Here is a 21213-nt window from a genome sequence, read left to right on the forward strand (position 1 = left end):
GTAAGTCTGTATATTCGACATCTTTCATTATGGTTTTAACTTGCATTCCCCTGGTGGATACTGATACTAAACATGTTTTCATGTGTTTATTGGCTATTTGTATATAATTCATTAGAGAAGGGTTGATTCAGATCCTTTTGCCCATTTTTTAATTGGGCTATTTGCCTTTTAATTATTGAGCTGTGTTTTAGTTTTCAGAGTATTCATTTTTCACTTCTTTTGTTAAATTTATTCCTAAATATTGTATTTGTTTTGATATTATTGTAAATTAATAGTCATTTCAATTTCATTGTGTTATTTTTAGGTGTTTATAGAAATACAATTATTTTATATAATGATTTTGTATTCTACAACCTTGTTGATCTACTTTATTAACTCAGTAGCTTATAAAATTGAATTCCTTAAGATTTTCTATATACAATATCATGTGATACAAGAGTAGAGATAGTGTTATGTCTTCCTTTCCAATCTCATAGCTTTTTATTTTATTTACTTCACTAATTCCTATAGCTTGAACCTCCAGTACACTTTTCAACAGAGGTGGCAATAGCAGGCATCCTTTTCTTTTTCATGATCTTAGGGGCAATGCATTAATTATGATGTTCTGTGAGATTTTGTATATGCCCTTTATCTGGTTAAGTTCACTTTATTCCCAGTTGTGGAGTATTTTTTTTACTAAGAAAGAGTGTTGTATTTTGTCAATTTTTTTGCTTCTATTGATATGATAATATGGTTTGGACCCTTTATTCTATTAATATGGTATATTACATTAATTGGTTTTCTATGTTAAGCCATTCTTGAATTCCTCAGATAAATCTCAATTGGCCATGGTGTATACTGCTTTTTATATGTTGCTGAATTTGGTTTGCTAGCATTTCGTTGAGGACTTTTGCATTTGGATTCATAGGAAAAATTGTTTTTTAGTTTTCTTTTCTTCTGATATCTTTGATTTTGGGATTCTATTTACTTAAATTAGGATAAAACTTTCCTCAGATGAAGAGCTGCGGATTGTTCCCTCCTCTTCTATTTCTGTAAAGGGTTCATGAAGGATTGTGTTAATTCTTTTTTAAAAGCTTGGTAGAATTCTCCACGGATGTTATTGGATTTAGGGCTTTTCTTTGTGGGAAGTTTATTTCATCTCTTTTCTTGTGATAGATCTAGTCACATTTTCTATTTCTTCTTGAGTCAATTTTGATAGTTTGTTTCTGTTTCTAGGATTTTGTCCATTCCACCCAGGCTTATAATCTTTTTTATTTCTGTAGGTCTTTAGTAATGTCTTCTTTTTTATTTCTGATTTAAGTCAATTGAATCTTCTCTCTCTCTTTTTGTCTGTCTATCTAACAGTTTGTCAATTTTGTTGATCTTTCAAAGAAACAACTTCTGATTTCCTTGATTTTATTTATCGATTTCTATTCTCTATTTCACTTATTTCCCCTATAAACTTTACCATTTTCTTTCTTCTACTTGCTTTGGGTTGAGTTTTCTCTCCTTTTATTTCTGGTTTCATAAGGTAGAAGGTTGTTGTTTTGAGATTTTTTGTGTGGAAAAATACACATAACATAAAGTTTAGAAGGAGGAACTGTCTATTTTCCCTTTTATTCTCTACCTCAAAGATTCAACTTTTCTATTTTTATTTGAATTTATAATTTATATATATCTACTGCTAAGTACAAGTTAAGATTACAAAAAACAGCACACTTACCATAAACACAGAAGTAGAAAATTAGTGTATGAAGGTGAGAAAAAGCCTACTAAAAACTTGGGTTAATACCATTGCAGTGTTTATGCTCAATCATGGGATCTAGCCATTCTTTTCTAATTTGGTGAATTTGTGGATGTAGGGATGGGTCTACATTGGGTTAACAAAATGAACATCTTAGTTAAAGTTTTGAGGGATCCAAGTAAATGAAAATAAGTTTTAAAGGCAAAATTTTTTTACCATTTTAACCATTATAAAGGGTACAATTCAGGAGCATATGTACAGCCACAGCATTGTACAATCACTATGTTGCTCCAGAATTTTTTCATCATCCCAAAGTGATACCTTACCCATTAAGCAGTCACTTTTCATACTCACTCTCCCAGCCCCTGGCAGCCACTATTCTGTTTTCTTTCTCTGTGGATTTGCCTATACTGGATATTTTATGTGAAAAGAATCATACAATATGTGGCCGTCTGCATCTGGCTTCTTTCACTAGCATAATGTTTTCAAGGTTCATCTATGGTGTAGCATGTATCAATATTTATTATTTTCTATGTCTATTATTTTCTATTTTTTATTATTTTTATAGATATACCACATTTTGTTTATCCATTTATCAGTTGATGGACATTTGGATTATTTCCATCTTTTGACTACTGTGAATAGTGCTGCTATGAACATTAGTGTACAGGTTTTTTATTTAAGACCTGTTTTCAATTATGGTATAGACCTAGGAGTGGAATTCCTTGCTCAGATGGTAATTCTATGTTTAACTTTTCCAAGAACCACCAAACTGTTTTCCACAGTGATTGCACCATCTTACAATCCTACCAGCAATGTATATGTGTTCTAATTTCTCCACATCCTCCCCAATTCTTACTTATTTCTTTTTCCATATGGTCATCCTCATGGGTGTGTAGTGGTACCTCTTTGTGGTTTTGAGTTGCATTTCACTAATGACTAATGACATTGAGTATCTTCATGTCCTATTTGGCTGTTAGTATATCTTCTTTGGAGAAATGTCTACTCAGCTCCTTTGCCCATTATTTAATTGTTTGTCTGTTTTTTGGTTGTAAGAATAATTACATTTTCTGAATACTAGAATCATATCAGATATATGATTTGTAAATATTTTCTCCTGTTAAGTGGGTTGTCTTTTCACTGTTTTGATAGTGTTTGATGCACAAAAATGTTTAACTTAGTAAATTACAATTTACGTAGCTTTTCCTTTTGTTCCTTGTGCTCAGTGTCATACCTATGAAACTGTTGCCAAATCCAAGATCATCAAGGTTTACCTTTATAATTTCTTCTAAAAGTTTTAGAGTTAGTTCCTGTTGTACTAGCATCATTTGTTGAACAGACTATTCTTTCCCCACTGAATGGTCTCTTCACCCTTGTGTTCATAGATGTGTGGGTTATTTCTGGATTCTAAATTCTATTCCATTGATCTAGGTATTTATCCTTAAGGAAGTACCACACTGTCTTGATTACTACAATGCTGTAGTAAGTTTTGAAATTGGTAAGTTTGAGTTATTCAACTTTGTTATTGTTTTTCAAGATTGTTTTTTTTTTCTATTTGGAGCCCTTTGCAATTCCATATTAATTTTAGGATTGTATTTTCCATTTCTGCAGGAAAAAAAAAGAGCTGTTGGCATATTGATAGGGGTTGCATTGAATCTATAGATTGCTTTGGGGTGTATTGCCATCTTAACAATATTAAGTCTTCTAATCCATGAACATGGGGTGTATTTCCATCTTCACATTTAATATAGTCATTTACATCTACAAATTTCCCTTTAAACACTTTTTTAGCTACATTCAATAAGCTTTGGTATGTTGTGTCTTCATTTCATTCATCTCAACCTACTTTCTAATTTCCCTTGTGATCTTGTGTTTCAACCATTGGTAATTTTGGAGCATGTTTTTTAGTTACCTCATATTTGTGAATTCCCCAAACTTCTTCATTTTATTTATTTATTTAATTTATTTATTTATTTTAAAATTTCTTTCTTTCTTTCTTTCTTTCTTTCTTTCTTTCTTTCTTTCTTTCTTTCTTTCTGTGTTGGGTTTCTGTTGCTGGGCACGGGATTTCTCTAGCTGCAGCATGTGGGGGCTACTCTACATTGCAGTGTGTGGGCTTCTCACCGTGGTGGCTTCTCTTGTTGTGGAGCATGGGCTCTAGGTGTGTGGGCTTCAGTAGTTGTGGCATGCGGGCTCAGTAGTTTTAACACATGGGCTTAGTTGCTCCATGCCATGTAGGATCTTCCTGGACCAGGGCTCGAACCCATGTCCCCTGCATTGGCAGGCAGATTCTTAACCACTGCACCACCAAGGAAGTCCCTTTCATTTTATTAATTTTGAGTTTAATTCTACTGTGTTCAGAAAGTAAAACTTGCATGTTTTCAATTCTTTTAAATTCACTGATATTTATTTTACTGCCTAACATATGGTCTATCCTGGAGAATGTTATCTGTACTTGAGGAGAATGTTTTCTGCTGGTTTTGGGTGTAGTATTCTATGGGTGTCATTTAGGTCTACTTGCTTTGTAGTATTGTTCAAATCTTGTAGTTCCTTGTTGACCTACTACCTAGTTGTTCTATCTGTTATTGTAAGTGGATTACTGAAGTCTCCAACTATGATCTGAATTATCTATTTTTACATTTATTATTTCAGGCTTTGCACTATGCATTTTGGAGCTCTGTTTATAGGTGCACATGTATCTATAATCATTACATCTTTGTGATTTATTGAACATTATTATTATAAAATGTCCCTCTCTATTACTAGTAACATTTTTAAAATGTTTATTTTATTCCTCCTCAGAGGGCACAGCCTTTAGCATAAATACAGTCACTATGGGATGACAAGGTTTTATCATGGCTCTCTTTGACTGTCACTTTCTCTGATATCTCTGTCAAGCTGTTTGCCTCTGTTGATGTCTCACCCATCCCTTAGCCCTGAGTCATAACCAGATGATTTTTCTCTTATTTTTGACAATGCATTGAGGGTATAAATACTACATATAGTCTGACCCAATTATATTCTGGCCACTCTGCAGGGGTTGATTTTATAAGCTATTCTTTGAGGTTTGTTCTGACCCCAGGAGGGATCTTCTTAATTGTTTATTTCCCTGGTTTTCTCTTGTCAGCTAGCTGGCCTGTGGTTTAATTGGTTGTACTCATGGAGTTATTAGCCTCCTCTTTATTGCTTACATCTAAAATATCCATTATATTCAACAGCACCATGAAGTTCTTTTTTGTTTGTTTTTGTTTTTTGCGGTACGCGGGCCTCTCACTGTTGTGGCCTCTCCCGTTGCGGAGCACAGGCTCCAGACACGCAGGCCCAGTGGCCATGGCTCACGGGCCCAGCCGCTCCACGGCATGTGGGATCTTCCCAGACTGGGGCACGAATCCATGTCCCCTGAATCGGCAGGCGGACTCTCAACCACTGTGCCACCAGGGAAGCCCAAAAGTACACTTTTTTTTGTTTGTTTGTTTGTTTTTGCATACCATGAAGTTTGAACTTTCCAAAACTCTTCCAAATAAAGTCAGTTCCCTTGGGAAGAGCTTCTTAGTTTTCTGTTATTATGGCCCACCTCTGTCTCTCCAGTAAACAATTGTGCACCATTTCTCTGGATTTGGGGACAGGGCGGTGGCTCACTTCTCTCAGAATAACACCCCTGCTTCACATAGCAGTAACTTCTGCTCTTCTTCACTTGCCTTTCCCAAGATAGAGCCTTTGTCCTTTGAATGGGCTGGGACAAAAGTGATCTGGGCTACACTGTTTCTGTTCTGCTGCACCTTGTTAGAGCTTCTGCCTTGTAAATTGTGGCTAGGTGGAGGAAGAGAGACCTAGAACATTCAGAATGTAATAGAGCTTTTGCAACATGGAACTGAGGAGGATGAGAAATGTCTTTCCATCCTCAGAGATATCATAGCCCTTAACTGGGATCTGGGGGAAGAGACAACCCTGTGTTTTTGGTCACACCTGCTCATAGTGGAGCTCCTGTCCTGCTGAATTGAAGCAGAGGGGAGGGAGAGAGGGTTTCCTGGCTCAAGTGTCACTGACTCTTGCTGTTCTTATTGGGATTTTGTATATTTTTTTTGGGGGGGGATAAATGTTTCTTCTTTTGCTGTATTTAACTGGGACTATTTCTACAGACTTAAAATTTTTGGTTTCATATAATTCTTACCAATTATGCTTTCCCCTTGGGAGCAGTTCTGCAGAGCTCCTAACATCACTGTCCTAGAATTCATCTCTTATTGATTATTTCTTCCATGCAAGCTCAGTCTTTCCTTGTTCTTGTGTATCTAATAACTTTGGATTTTATTCTATATATTTTGAATATTATGTTAGATTTTAGGACTTATTTAAAGCCTATGCAGAATGTTGCCTGTGCAGAATGTTGATATTTTGTTTTATCAATGAAACGATCTTTTTATGTTCAGGCCACAACTTCTCATCCACACTGTGTGTGTTGTGCTTTCAATGTAATTGTTGTTAAAAGTCTGTGCAGTGATTTTGAAATCTATCATTTGTGTGCATTACCTAGGGCATTCTGGTGCTTGGCAGTGGTTTCATTTAGTTTATTTCTCAAAGTCTTTGGTATGCAGAATAAGATCAGATCCCCATGCACACACAGTTCAGAATTGATACCAGGATCTCATAAACTATTTTATAGGCTCAGTGTCTTGAGTACCTCCCTCTTCTTGATTTCTCCTGTGATTTCAAGTTCTTTGGGTCTCCTCTTTTCAGACCTTTGGACAGATATTTGTGACTTAGTTACTTAACCATATTGAGCACTTCCATTCCTGTGCCTGTGTTCATTTTCAAGTGGTGGGGAGTCAGAAATAAAAAAAAAAAAACAATATCAATGGGCTTGGCCCCACGTTCTTGGTACCAGATCTCCTCTGATCAGAAGGGGAACTTCCTGTACTCTTGGTTCCATACTACAGATTGAGAGCTAGGACATGAGGGATTGGAGAAAGGAAAACAAAGAAACAAAAAAACAAAAGCAAAAAATCAAGGATTTCCAGTATCTCTGAATGGTAGGAGTTCCCTTTCCTGCTCCTTAAGCCAGAAGCAGAGGGTTTCTCCTATTTCCCTCTCTGTCTGCACCAGTGCCCATTTATATGTTTCAGGCTATGTTGAGTTCAAACTAGAAGATACTGGAAGGGAAATTGTGCAAACCTACTACCAGATCAGTAGTACTTTGAATTCTGAAGTTCTTACTCTATCCTCCTGCTAATATACTATTCAGAATTCTCAAAGAGCTACATCATGCATTCTGTCTAGGTGTCATTGTGTTCTGTGAGAGAGAAAGGGTGGTATGTGTTTACCTGTTCTGCCTAGAAGCACCACCAACTTTGTTACAGCATGTATTTTGGCCTTTCCCTGTATGGCAAGGTATACCATTTCTGTACCACTAATCACACAGGTAAATTATGGTATATGATTTTAGTAGTCCTTGCTGCACATGTAACAAAGGCTCTGAATTTTGATGAACTTTGATTTGGATTACCCATCAATTTACTGATTTCCCCTTACAGTCTTAAGGGAAAGAGGAAATTCATACTACTATGGAGTACAATTAAACTCACAGCCTTTCCTTCACAATTTAAGACCTTGAAATTTATTTCATTTGCTGCTAGTAATGTTGGCAAACTATTAAGTTTGTAACTCAAATGTTTATTTTAGTGAATATTTTTATTTAATTTGAAACCATTATTACTTCATTAGAGTAAAGCAAAACTGTGTTATTACTGTATATCTTCTATTACAGGTCTTTAATGTAATAAAGATCTGTAATGTGACTTTAATATTGTTTCGATTTTAATGTCATAGAAAAATACTCTGAAGATGAAATAGTTCTTATTTACTTTTCACTGTAATGAATAGTATGTCAAGGGAAAACAGACATCTTTTCCTTCTGTTCAGATAGAGAACAAATATGTAGTCATCTGTGAATAGATACATTTGGAAATTATGATTGAGGCCAATGGAAACCCAGGCATACAGACTTCCTTTCTCAATTAAAATAAAAATCCTGACTTAAAAAAAATAAGAGCAGGCAGTAAACTGTCCAGTTTTCATGATTTCTGGTTGAAGGTCTTCATTATAGGTTTGTTATTTTTACTGCAATATACAACACAGATTCCTTTCATTATTGAGGATCATACTATTAAGTTCTTTCAAGTAGAAAAGAGCTTATTTCCTTGGGAGAGTGTGCTGCTGCTACTGCTGTTGTTTTTGTAGTTTTTCAGTCTCAAGGACAGAGTTATATTTTTATCTTTTGAACAAGTATTTAATATAGAGGATGCATTGAAAAAAGGGAAATGTTAACATCTAGAGACTTGGTGCTTATTTCAAAATGAATAGGTGGAATAAAATGTACCTTAGTTCTTTTGTGCCTATAAAATTATAGAACTCTACTCTCTTGTGAAAATCCTTAATTTCCACTTGTCTTGCTTTAAAGTTTTTCCATCCTCTTCCTCCTCTTCATTTATTCCATAAACACTTATTGCATGCAAATGTTTCTTTTGTTCTATAACAATTTAGTGAGAATATATACAAATCAAAATTTGATTTAGAAGAGAAGCAACGTGAGGAGTCAGTTGAGCACTGAAGCTCATTGAAACAGGCCACCATGGCCCTCCACAACCCACAGTATATTTCTGGAGATCTTAGCCCTGATGAATTCCATTAGTTCTTTGTGACTCCTTGCTCTTTGGTTGAGCATCGTCTATGTGGTGGAGCAGTTCTGCCTGGTGCATAAGCTGCTGATGAGCTACCTAATGGAGAAGACTATTAGATAATTGAATTTGGTGTTAATGAAATAACTGAACCCACTGACACTTTGCAAAGAACTCCCAACTACATACAGTATTTCAAACACATTGAATCCTTAGGCCCCTCAATTTATCCTTATTTGCACAACTTCCCAAAAGATCCCTGATGACATAGATACAGAAGTGAACTCTAGCTCCACCAAATACCAGTACTCAGGCTCTGCCCTTGCTCTGGATGGCAGCACTAACGTGGAGGTGGAAGTTTTAGAAAATGGTGGCATCTTGGGTGGTCTTGGACAAAGGGAGCGTAAAAAGAAAACAAAAACAAAAAAAAGGCCACCTGGGTAGAGTTACTTGAAAGATGGCAGCGAGTGTAGCACTTCCACAGAAGCCCTGGTCAATGGCCATGTCAATCCCAGAGTCCAGAACAATGTAGGCGCAGAGGATGCAAAGTTGGTGGGTGATGTGCCCCTGTCAGGGACACCCAGAACTTGTGGCAGCCCCCAGGATGCCACGGACTTCAGCAGTGATGCTGTGCCTAGTGGTTCTTTCCCAGAGCCTTCATCAGCAGGGCCAAGACTGCAGGGGCAGCCTGAGGGTTGCCTGTCGTGGGGCTGACCTTGAACCATCTTGCTACCCCACAGAGGCTGCCAGGGACACCCTCTTGAGGACAGCTGTGGCTCAGCCTTAGGTTGGGACTGATACTACTGAGAACCTTGGAGGTGCCAACGGACAAATACTTGAATCCTTGGTTGAGGGCACAGCTGCCGACAGGGTGCAGTTGCACACTGTGCAAGCTCAGACACGGACCCTGTGAAAGCTAAGAGCACCTCCCCTCCTGAAGATGCCCAGGCCTCTGTGGTAAGTCCTGTTGCCACCAGTTGGCCTGCAAAGTCGTGGGTCAGTCTTTTTCAGGATTCTAAGCCCTCTTCCTTATACCGCTTCCCGTCCCCTCTCCCTCCTCGTCTGTGGTTTCCATGGAAACTAAGTATTCCCCTCCCACCACTTCTACCCTGGTCTCTGAAAAGCAGGTTGAAGTCAAGGAAGGGCTGGTTCCAGTTTCAGAGGATCCTGTAGCCATAAAGTTTGCAGAGTTACTGGAGAACATAACCTTGATTCATAAACCAGTGTCATTGCAACCCCGCGGGCTGATCAATAAAGGAAACTGGGGCTACATTAATGCTACACTTCAGGCAATGGTTGCTTGCACTCTGATGTATCACATGATGAAGTTCATTCCTCTGTATTCAAAAGTGTAGAGGGCTTGTATATCCACACCCATGATTGATAGCTTTGTTCGGCTAATGAATAAGTTTACTAATATGCCAGTGCCTCTAAAACCCAGACAAGCTCTTGGGGATCATGAGGGATATCCGCCCTGGAGCTGCCTTTGAACCAACGTATACTTATAGACTCCTGACAGTTATCAAGTCGAGCCTTTCTGAAAAGGGTCACCAAAAAGATGCTAAGGAGTACTTATGCTTCATTCTAAATGGACTTTATGAGGAAATGCTGAACCTAAAGAAACTTCTCTCAGCAAATAATGAAAAACTTACTATTTCCAATGGACCCAAAAGCCACTCAGTGAACAAAGACGAGCAGGAAGAACGAGGCAAAGGAAGTGAGGACTAATAGGAGCAAGTTGGTCCCTGAAATAAGACCTTTTTCATTCACCAGGCGGATTTTGTCCAGGCCCCAATCACTGGCATTTTTGGTGAACACATCAGGTCTGTGGTTTACCAGCAGAGTTCAGAAGAGTCTGCCACCCTACAGCCGTTCTTCACTTTGCAGCTGGATATCCAGTCAGACAAGATACACACCGTCCAGGATGCATTGGAAAGCTTGGTGACAAGAGAATCTGTCCAGGGTTATAACACCAAAATCAAACAAGAGGTTGAGATCAGTTGAAGAGTTACTCTGGAAAAACTCCCTGTTGTTCTCGTGTTGCACCTGAAATAGTTAGTTTACGAGAAGACTGGTGGAAATCAGAAGCTTATAAAAATATTGGATATACTGTGGACTTGGAAATTAATAAAGAACTGCTTTCTCCAGGGGTTAAAAATCATAATTTTAAATGTCACAGAGCCTATAGGCTATTTTCAGTGGTCTACCACCACAGCAGCAGCAACACTGGTGGCCACTACAACATGGATGTCTTCCAGATTGGTCTGAATGGCTGGCTGCACATCAACGACCAGATGGTCAAGGTGATTAACCAATACCAAGTGTTGAAGCCCACTACTGAGCACACAGCCTACTTCTTGTATTACTGCCATGTGGACCTGCTGTAGCTGTTACTGTCTGTGCCCAACACTGCTTGTTGAGCACCAAGTCTCACCGACTTCCCTCCTATCTTTAATGATTCTTTAGAGAGAAACTCTTTCTCCCTGTTGCAAAAATGGGCTAGAATGAAAGGAGACGCCTTGGAGTTTGTGCACAACATAGTTTATGTTGACTTCTAATTTCCAAATCAAAATCATTTGATTGAAACAGATTGTCACTTGACTTAACAAAATACACAATCTGTATATCTTCTTTGGAGAAATGTCTATTTAGATCTTCCACCCATTTTTGGATTGAGTTGTTTGTTATTTTGATATTGAGCTACATGAGCTGCATGTATATTTTGGAGATTGTCAGTTGCTTCATTTGCAAATATTTTTTTCCCATTCTGAGGGTTGTCTTTTCATCTTGTTTATGCTTTCCTTTGCTGTGCAAAAGCTTTTAAGTTTCATTAGGTCCCATTTGTTTATTTTTGTTGTTATTTCCATTTCTCTAGGAGGTGGGTCAAAAAGGATATTGTTGTGATTTATGTCATAGAGTGTTCTGCCTATGTTTTCCTCTAAGAGTTTTACAGTGTCTGGCCTTACATTTAGGTCTTTAATCCATTTTGAGTTCACATATGAAAGGATGCTCAACATCACTAATCATTAGAGAAATGCAAATCAGGACCACAAAGAGGTATCAGCTCACAGTGGTCAGAATGGCCATCATTAAAAATCTACAAACGGGGCTTCCCTGGTGGCTCAGTGGTTGGGAGTCCACCTGCCAATGCAGGGGACACGGGTTTGTGCCCCAGTCCAGGAGGATCCCACGTGCCGCAGAGTGGCCGGGCCCATGAGCCATGGCCACTGAGCCTGTGTGTCCAGAGCCTGTGGCTGAGCCTGTGAGTCCGGAGTCTGTGCTCTGCAGCGGGAGAGGCCACAGCAGTGGGGGACCCGCATATCACACACACACAAAAAATCTACAAACAATAAATGCTGGAGATGGTGTGGAGAAAAGGGAACCCTCTTGCACTGTTGGTGGGAAGGTAAATTGATACAACCACTATGGAGAACAGTATGGAGGTTCCTTAAAAAACTAAAAATAGAACTACCATATGACCCAGCAATCCCACTACTGAGCATATACCCTGAGAAAACCATAATTCAAAAAGAGACATGTACCACAGTGTTCAGTGCAGCACTATTTACAACAGACAGAACATGGAAGCAACCTAAGTGTCCACTGACAGATGAATGAATAAAGAAGATGTGGCACATATATACAATGGGATATTACTCAGCCATAAAAAGAAATGAAATTGAGTTATTTGTAATGAGGTGGGTGGACCTAGAGTCTGTCATACAGAGTGAAGTAAGTCAGAAAGAGAAAGACAAATACTGTATGCTAACACATATATATGGAATCTAAGAAAAGAAAATGTCATGAAGAACCTAGGGGTAAGACCGGAATAAAAACACAGACCTATTAGAGAAAGGACTTGAGGATATGGGGAGAGGGAAGGGTAAGCTGTGACAAAGTGAGAGAGTGGCATGGACATATATACACTACCAGACGTAAAATAGATAGATAGTGGGAAGCAGCTGCATAGCACAGGGAGATCAGCTCGGTGTTTTGTGACCATTTAGAGAGGTGGGATAGGGAGGGTGGGAGGGAGGGAGAAACAAGAGGGAAGAGACATGGGAACATATTTATATGTATAACTGATTCACTTAGTTAAAAAGCAGAAACTAACTCACCATTGTAAAACAATTGTACTCCAAAAAAGATTAAAAAAAAGAAATTTTAAGGGAAAAAAAATCAAACCATATATCTGAAATAATGCTGACTCTCCATCTAACTGTACAGTAGAATAGATCCTGCTCCAGTAACAACACTTTTAAATTTGTGGAAATGATTTTTTTCTTTCCTTAAAAAGTAAATGTTTTAATACATCACACTTTCCTCCCCCACCATTTAACTTTTTGATAAATGATAAAAATGAGCTATTATCAGAGAAGAAATAGTTTTTACTTCAAAAGATAAATAAACAAAAAATAAGTTGCTCTTTCCTAATAGGAAAAATACGCTAACAATTGTGTGATGAGAAGCTGCTTATGTGCACATTGCAAATGAAATATTGGAGTTAAGATGTTAGCCATATAGATGGGTGCTTGTAAGTTTATTGCCATTAAGAGATTTCAAATTGCATTCATGCTTGTGTACACATAATGAAAAATGGGCAAAATAATGAAGATTGACATTGCCCTATGTCTGCTGTTTAATTCTGCTGCCTGCTCCTCTATGATGCTACATCTCTAATTGTACACAGCTAGTGATACCTAGAGTCTAAAGTTGTCGTCGGTCAGTAAAAAAAAAAAAAATCACAGAGCTGGTTTAAAAAAATGTTTATCCTCATTTTAAAAGAAGTTTATTTTTTTGCAATTTAAAAATTTTAATTTTCCTAGTTTGGAATTGTAGCTTTCTGTATCTAGAAGAAGAAGAAAGTAATTTATGACTTGAATCATATTTGTAAAATGGTAATTATAGATTGATAGATGAAAGTATATCTTAATGAGGGACTTCCCTGGTGGTGCAGTGGTTAAGAATCTGCCTGCCAATGCAGGGGGCAGGGGTTTGATCCCTGGTGCAGGAAGATCCCACATGCCATGGAGCAAGTAAGCCCGTGTGCCACAACTACTGAGCCTGCACTCTGAGAAGCCCACACACTGCAACAGAGAGTAGCCCCTGCTCTCCACAACTAGAGAAAGTCTGCACACAGCAATGAAGACCCAATGCAGCCAATAAATAAAACAATAAATATTTTTTTAAAGTATACCTTAATGAGAAAATGAAAAGATAGCATTCTCAGTGTGGTTTTGAAAACCATATCAAGGGATATAAATACACCACATACTTTTCATTCCTGAAATCTGAGGAAAGTATTAGATATTACAGAAAAGTTTCCTGGCTTTCTGTTGAGACAAATATTGGTTTAAGAAATATGAAAAAAACTAATAAATATATAATAAAATGTATTAAGTTGTATGAACTGTTTATATATTTAGGATATTAAAACTTGTTGGACATATTATTTGTAAATATTTTTTTCCTATCCCATAGGTTTTCTTTTCTTTTTGTTGATGGTTCCCTTTGCTGTGTAAAAGCTTTTAATTTTAACTAGGTCTCCTTTGTTTATTTTTGCTTTTATTTCTTTTGGCTTAGGGGACAGATCCAAAAAAATATTTCTCCAATTTATGTCAAAGAGTGTTCCTCCTATGTTTTCTTCTAGGAATTTTATAGTTTCAGGTCTTACATTTAGGTCTTTAATCCATTTTGAGTTTATTTTTGTATTTGGTATGAGTAAATGTGCTAATATCATTGTTTTACATGTAGCTGTCCAGTATTCTCAGCACCACTTGTTGAAGTGACTGTCTTTTCTCTATTTTATTTCCTTAGCTCTTTTGCCATATATAAATTGACCATAAGTTCATGGTTTATTTCTGGGCTTCCTATCCTTTTCCGTTGATCTTTGTGTGTATTTTTGTGCCAGTACCATGCTGTTTTGATTACTGTAGCTTTGTAGTATAGTCTGAAGTCAGGGAGGGTGATACCTCCAGCTTTGTTCTTTTTCTCAAGATTACTTTGGTAAATTCATGGCCTTTTGTGGTTCCATATGAAATTTAGGATTATTTGTTCTAGTTCTGTGAAAAATATCATGGGTATTTTGGCAGGGACTTCATTAAATCTGTAGATTGCTTTGGGTAGTAGGGCCATTTTAACAATATTAATTCTTGCAAAGTAATAGCATAGGATAACTTTCCATTTCTTTATATCATCTTTGAATTCTTTCATCCGTATTTTATAGTTTTCAGAGTATAGGCCTTTCACCTCTTTGGTTAATTTTATTCTTAGATATTTTATTCTTTTAGATGTGATTTTAAATGGGATTTTTTTTCTTACATTCTCTTTTCCTGATAGTTCATTATTAGTGTATAGAAAAGCCACAGATTTCTGTATACTAATCTTGTATCCTGCAACTCTACTGAATTTATTTATTAATTCTAGTGTTTTACGGTGGAGACTTCAGTGTTTTCCACGTATAGTATACTGTCTTCTTCAAATAGTAACAGTTTTATTTCTCCACATCCAATTTAGATGCCTTTTATTTCTTTTTTCTTGTCTGATTTCTGTAGCTAGGACTTCCAATACTATGTTAAATAGAAGTGGTGAGAACACTACTTCTCACCTTGTCTTGTTTCTGAATATGGAGGAAAGGATTTCAGCTTTTCACCATTGACAATGATGTTAGCTGTGAGTTTTCATAAATGGCCTTTATTGTGTTGAGATATGTTTCCTGTATACCCACTTTGATGAGAGTTTTTATCAAGAATGGATGGTGAATTTTGTCAAATGCGTTTTCTGCATCTGCTGAGATGATAATGTGATTTTTATCCTTCCTTTTGTTACTGTGTCACATTGATTTGTGAACGTTGAAACATCCTTGGGTCCCATGAATAAATCGAACATGGATCATGTTTTGTGACCATTTTTATATGTTGTTGGATTCAGTTTGCAAATATTTTGTTGAGAACTTTTGCCTCTATATTAATTAAAGATATTAGCTTGTAGTTCTATTTTATTGTAGTGCCTTTGTTTGTTTTAGTATCAGGGTAATGGTAGCTTCATATAATGAATTTAGGAGTGTTTCATCCTCTTAAATTTTTTGGAGTAATTTGGGAAAGACATTATCTCTCCTTTCTATATTTGGTAGAATTACCCTGTGAAGCTGTCTGGTCATGACTTTTGTTTGCTAGGAGTATTTTTTATTAAAAATTCAATTTCACTACTAGTAATTGGACTGTTCAAATTGTCTGTTTTTTCTTGACTCAGTCTTGGCATGTATGTTTCTATAATTTTTCCATTTTTTCTAAGTTATCCAATTTGCTGGCATATAACTGTTCATAGTATTCACTTATGATTTTTTGTATCTCTGTGGTATTGTTAATTATTTCTCCTATTTTATTTCTTATTTTGTTAATTTGGGTTCTCTCATTTCTTCTTGGTGAACCTTGGTAAAGGTTTAATCTATTTTGATTATTTTTTCAAAAAACTGCCTTTTGGTTTCATTGCACTTTTCTATTATTTACTCTCTATTTTATTTAATTCCTCTATGATCTTGATTATTTCCTTCCTTCTGCTGACTTTGATCTTTCTTTGTCATAATTTTTCTAATTCTTTCAGGTGGTAGGTTAGGTTGTTTATGTGAGATGTTTCTTCCTTCTTGATGAAAGCCTGTATTGCTATAAATTTCCCTCTTAGAAGAGCTTTTGCTGCATCCCAGAGATTTAGGAATGTTGTGTTTCCATTTTTATTTGTCTCCTGGTATTTTCTGATTTCTTCTTTGATTTCTTCATTGACCCATTGGTTTTTTACTAGCATGTTGTTCAGTATCTATGTGTTTGTTTGTTTCTTCATTTTTATTTATGCAGGTGTTTTCCAGTTTCATACTGTTGTCCTCAGAATATACGCTCGATATAATTTCTGTCCTATTAAATTCGTTGAGGCTTACTTTGTGATCTAGAATGTGATCTATACTGGAGAATGGTCCATGTGTACTGGAAAAGAATATGTATTCTGCTGTGTTTGGATGGAATGTACTGTAGCTCTCTATTAAGTCCAATTAGTCTATAGTGTCATTTAAGGTCACTGTGGCCATATTGATCTTCTGTGTGGATGATCTGTCCATTGATGGAAGTGAGATGTTAAAGTCCCCTAATATTATTGCACTCTTGTCAGCTTATCCTTTAATGTCTCTTAGTATTTACTTTGTATATTTAGGTGCTCCTGTATTGGGTACATATGTGTTAACAAGTGTGATATTCTCTTCTTGTACTAATCTCCTTATCATTGTATAATGCCCTTCTTTGTCTTTTGTTATAGTTCTTTGGGTTAAAGTCTATTTTGTCTGAAATTATTATTGCTAACTCCACTTCCTTGTCATTTCAATTTGCATGAAATATCATTTTCCATCCCATCACTTTCAGTCTGTGTGTGTCTTTACTTCTGAAGTGATTCTCTTGTAGGGCACATAGAGATGGTCCTGGTGTTTTCTTTTATCCAATCAGTCACTCTCTGTCTTTTGATTGATGCATTTAGTCCATTGACATTTAAAGTAATTATTGATAGGCATGTCTTATTGCCATTTTATTAATTGTATTAGGGTTCATTTTGTAGTTATTCCTTGTTTACTTCTTCTTTATGTTTCTTTACTTGTGGCTTGATGATTTTCCATAATGGTATGCTTGAGTTCATTTATTTTTGTTTTTGTGTATCCATTGTGTGTTCTTGATTTGTGGTTGCCATGGAGTCCATATATGTTGACACATAATTATATCCACTTGTTTTAAACTGGTACTCATTTAAGTTCAAACACATTATAAAATATCTACATTTTTTACTCTCCCAACTCATAGTTTGTGTTCTTTTTACATCTTTATTGGGGTATACTTGCTTTATAATGTTGTATTCCTTGCTGCTGTATAAGATAGTGAATCAGCTATATGTATATATATATCCCCATATCCCCTCCCTCTTGAGTCTCCCTCCCACACTCCCTATCCCACCCCTCTAGGTGGTCACAAAGCACAAAGCTGATCTCCCTGAGCTATGTAGCTGCTTTGCACTAGCTATCTATTTTACATTTGGTAGTGTATATATGTCAATGCTACTCTCTCACTTCATCCCAGCTTACACTTGGCCCTCCCCATGTACTCAAGTGCATTCTCTACATCTGTGTCTTTATTTCTGTCCTGTCCCTAGGTTTGTCAGAACGTTTTTTTGTTTGTTTGTTTGGATTCCATACATACATGTGTTAACATACGGAATTTATTTCTCTCTTTCTGACGATCTTCACTCTATATGACAGACTCTACTTACATCCACCTAACTACAAATAACTCAATTTCGTTTCTTTTTATGGCTGAGTAATATTCTATTGTATATATGTGTCACATCTTCTTTATCCATTCATTTGTCTATGGACATTTAGGTTGCTTCCATGTCCTGGCTATTGTAAACAGTGCTGCAATGAACACTGTGGTACCTGTCTCTTTTTGAATTATTTTTATCTCAGGGTATATGCCCAAGAGTGGAATTGCTGGGTCAAATGGTAGTTCTAATTTTAGTTTTTTAAGGAACCTCCATACTGTTCTCCATAGTGGCTGTATCAATTTATATTCCCACCAAGAGTGCAAGAGGGTTCCGTTTTCTCGACACCCTCTCCAGCATTTATTCTTTGTAGATTTTTTTGATGATAACAATTCTGATTGGTGTGAGGTGATACTGAATTGTAGTTTTGATTTGCATTTCTCTAAAGATTAGTGATGTTGAGCATCCTTTCATCTGTTTGTTGGTAATATGTATATCTTCTTTGGAGAAATGTCTATTTAGGTCTTCTGCCTATGTTTGGGTAAGGTTGGGCTTCTTTTGATATTGAGCTGCATGAGCTGCTTGTAAATTTTGGAGATTAATCCTTTGTCAGTTGCTTCATTTGCAAATATTATTTTCCCATTCTGAGAGTTTTCTTTTCATCTTCTTTATGGTTTCCTTTAGTGTGCAAAGATTTTAGGTCTCATTAGGTACCATTTATTTATTTTTGTTTTTATTTCCATTTCTCTAGGAGGTGGGTCAAAAAGGATCTTGCTGTGATTTATGTCACAAAGTGTTCTGCGTATGTTTTCCTCTAAGAGTTTTACAGTGTCTGGCCTTACATTTAGGCCTTTAATACGTTTTGAGTTCATTTTTGTGTATGGTGCTAGGAAGTGTTCTGATTTCATTCTTTCACATGTAGCTGTCCAGTTTTCCCAGCACCACTTGTTGAAAAGATGGTCTTTTCTCCATTATATATTTTTGCCTCCTTTATCAAATTTAAGGTGATTATCCATGCGTGTGTTTATCTCTGGGCTTTCTATCCTGTTCCATCGATCTATATTTCTGTTTCTGTGCCAGTACCATACTGTCTTGGTTAATGTAGCTTTGTAGTATAGTCTGAAGCCAGGGAGCCTCATTCCTCCAGCTCTGTTTTTCTTTCTCAAGATTGCTTTGGCTATTTGGGGTCTTTTGTGTTTCCATATAAATTGTGAAAATTTTTGTTCTAGTTCTGTGGGAAATGTCATTTGTAGTTTGATAGAGATTGCATTGAATCTGTAGATTGCTTTAGGTTGTATAGTAATTTTCAAAATGTTGATTCTTCCAATGCAAGAACATGGTATATCTCTCCATCTGTTTGTATCATCTTTAATTTCATTGATCAGTGTCTTATAGTTTTCTGCATACAGGTCTTTTGACTCCTTAGGTAGGTTTATTCCTATGTATTTTATTCTTTATGTTACAGTGGTAAATGGAAGTGTTTCCTTAATTTCTCTTTCAGATTTCTTGTCGTTAGTGTATAGGAATGCCAGAGATTTCTGAGCATTAATTTTGTATCCTGCTACTTTACCATATTCATTCATTAGCTCTAGTAGATTTCTGGTATCATCTTTAGGATTCTCTATGTATAGTATCATGTCATCTGCAAACAGTGACAGTTTTACTTCTTGTTTTCCGATTTGGATTCCTTTTATTTCCTTTTCTTCTCTGATTGCTGTGGCTAAAACTTCTAAAACTATGTTGGATAAGAGTGGTGAGAGTGGGTCACCTTGTCTTTTTCCTAATCTTAGGGGAAATGGTTTGAATTTTTCAACATTGAGAGCGATGTTGGCTGTGGGTTTGTCATATATGGTCTTTATTTATTTATTTTTTCTCATTATTTGCAGTCTATTTTTTCATTTGCTCAATTCTAGAATACACATAAAATATTTAAAAATCATTAACCTCTACACGTGTGAAAAATAAATTTACTAACAAGTTCAATATTTGTGTACATTTCTTTTTGTCTTTAGCTTTTCAGTATATATTGTGCACGGTTAATTACAGTATATTAAAATACTGTTTTCCAAAGTTACTTAGGTTAGCTCTTTCCCACCTCCTTCAGTGTGTTTTTTTTCTTCTGCAGTGTGAGGAAATCCAGTACTTTGTGTTCAACTCAGACTACCGAACCAGAATTTCTAGCAGAAAATGTGATAATCCATATGTGCAATAAGATCCCCACGTGATTCTTTTCATTGGGGAAATTTGAGGAACACTGCTTGACCTCTCTACAATTAAGATGTCTAAAATGAAACTTCAATTATTCCTTCTTCCAAACTGTCCCATCCTGCAAATCTTTTCTTCCTCAGTGAATGGTGCCATGATTCACACAAAAACTAACTCAATGCGTTTTTGCATCTGGGAATGATCCTCAATTCCTTACTGTTCTTCACTTTCTGCATAGACTGCGTCATTAGGTCCTCTGGAATCGTCTTTATTATGTTGAGGTAAGTTCCCTCTATGCCCACTTTCTGGATAGTTTTTAATGATAAATGGTGCTGAATTTTGTCAAAAACTTTTCCTGCATCTATTGAGATTATCATATGGTTTTTATCCTTCAGTTTGTTAATATGTTGTATCACATAGATTTACTTGCATATATTGAAGAATCCTTGCATTCCTGGGATAAACCCAACTTGATCATGGTGTATGATCCTTTTAATGTGCTGTTGGATTCTTTTTGCTAGTAGTTTGTTGAGGATTTTTGCATCTATTTCATCAGTGATATTGATCTGTAGTTTTCTTTTTCTGTGACATCTTTGTCTGGTTTTGGTATTAGGGTGATGGTGGCCTTGTAGATGAGTTTGGGAATGTTCCTAGCTCTGCTATATTTTGGACGAGTTTGAGAAGGAAACATGTTAGCACTTCTCTAAATGTTTGATAGAATTCACCTTTTTAGCCATCTGGTCCTGGGATTTTGTTAGTTGGAAGATTTTAAATCACAGTTTCAATTTCCGTGCTTTTGTTCATCTGTTCATATTTTCTATTTCTTCCTGGTTCAGTCTTGGAGGGTTGTACTTTTCTAATAATTTGTCCATTTCTTCCAGGTTTTCCATTTTATTGGCATATAGTTGCTTGTAGTAGTCTCTCATGATCCTTTGTATTTCTGCAGTGTCAGTTGTTAATTCTCGTTTTTCATTTCTAATTCTATTGATTTGAGTCTTCCCCCTTTTTTTTCTTGATGAGTCTAGCTAGTGTTTTATCAATTTTGTTTACCTTCTCAAAGAATCAGCTTTTAGTTTTATTGATCTTTGCTACTGTTTTATTCATTTCCTTTTCATTTTTTTCTGATCTGATCTTTATGATTTCTTTACTAACTCTGGGTTTGTTTTTGTTGTTCTTCTTCTTTCTCTATGTGCTTTAGGTGTAAGGTTAGGTTGTTTATTTGAGATATTTCTTGTTTCTTGAGGTAGGATTTTATTGCTATAAACTTCGCTCTTAGAACTGCTTCTGGTGCATCCCATTGATTTTGAGTCATCCTGTTTTCTTTGT

The 21213-nt window shown here is 36.3% G+C and overlaps 1 protein-coding gene and 1 pseudogene across 3 annotated transcripts in view; both read left to right on the top strand.

Annotated features, from left to right (window-relative positions):
* DACH2 (dachshund family transcription factor 2) overlaps positions 1 to 21213 on the top strand; it is a gene marked incomplete at its 5' end in the record, with an annotated part of 679019 nt that overhangs the window by 345814 nt on the left and 311992 nt on the right. The gene's annotated exons all lie outside the window — the stretch shown is intronic.
* On the top strand, positions 8349 to 10781 carry LOC309797210 (ubiquitin carboxyl-terminal hydrolase 10-like; annotated as a pseudogene). The gene has a single exon. The product of its transcript is annotated as a ubiquitin carboxyl-terminal hydrolase 10-like (transcript).

Source organism: Mesoplodon mirus, assembly GCF_964341445.2.
Source record: "Mesoplodon mirus genome assembly, chromosome: X".
Lineage (NCBI taxonomy): Eukaryota > Metazoa > Chordata > Mammalia > Artiodactyla > Ziphiidae > Mesoplodon > Mesoplodon mirus.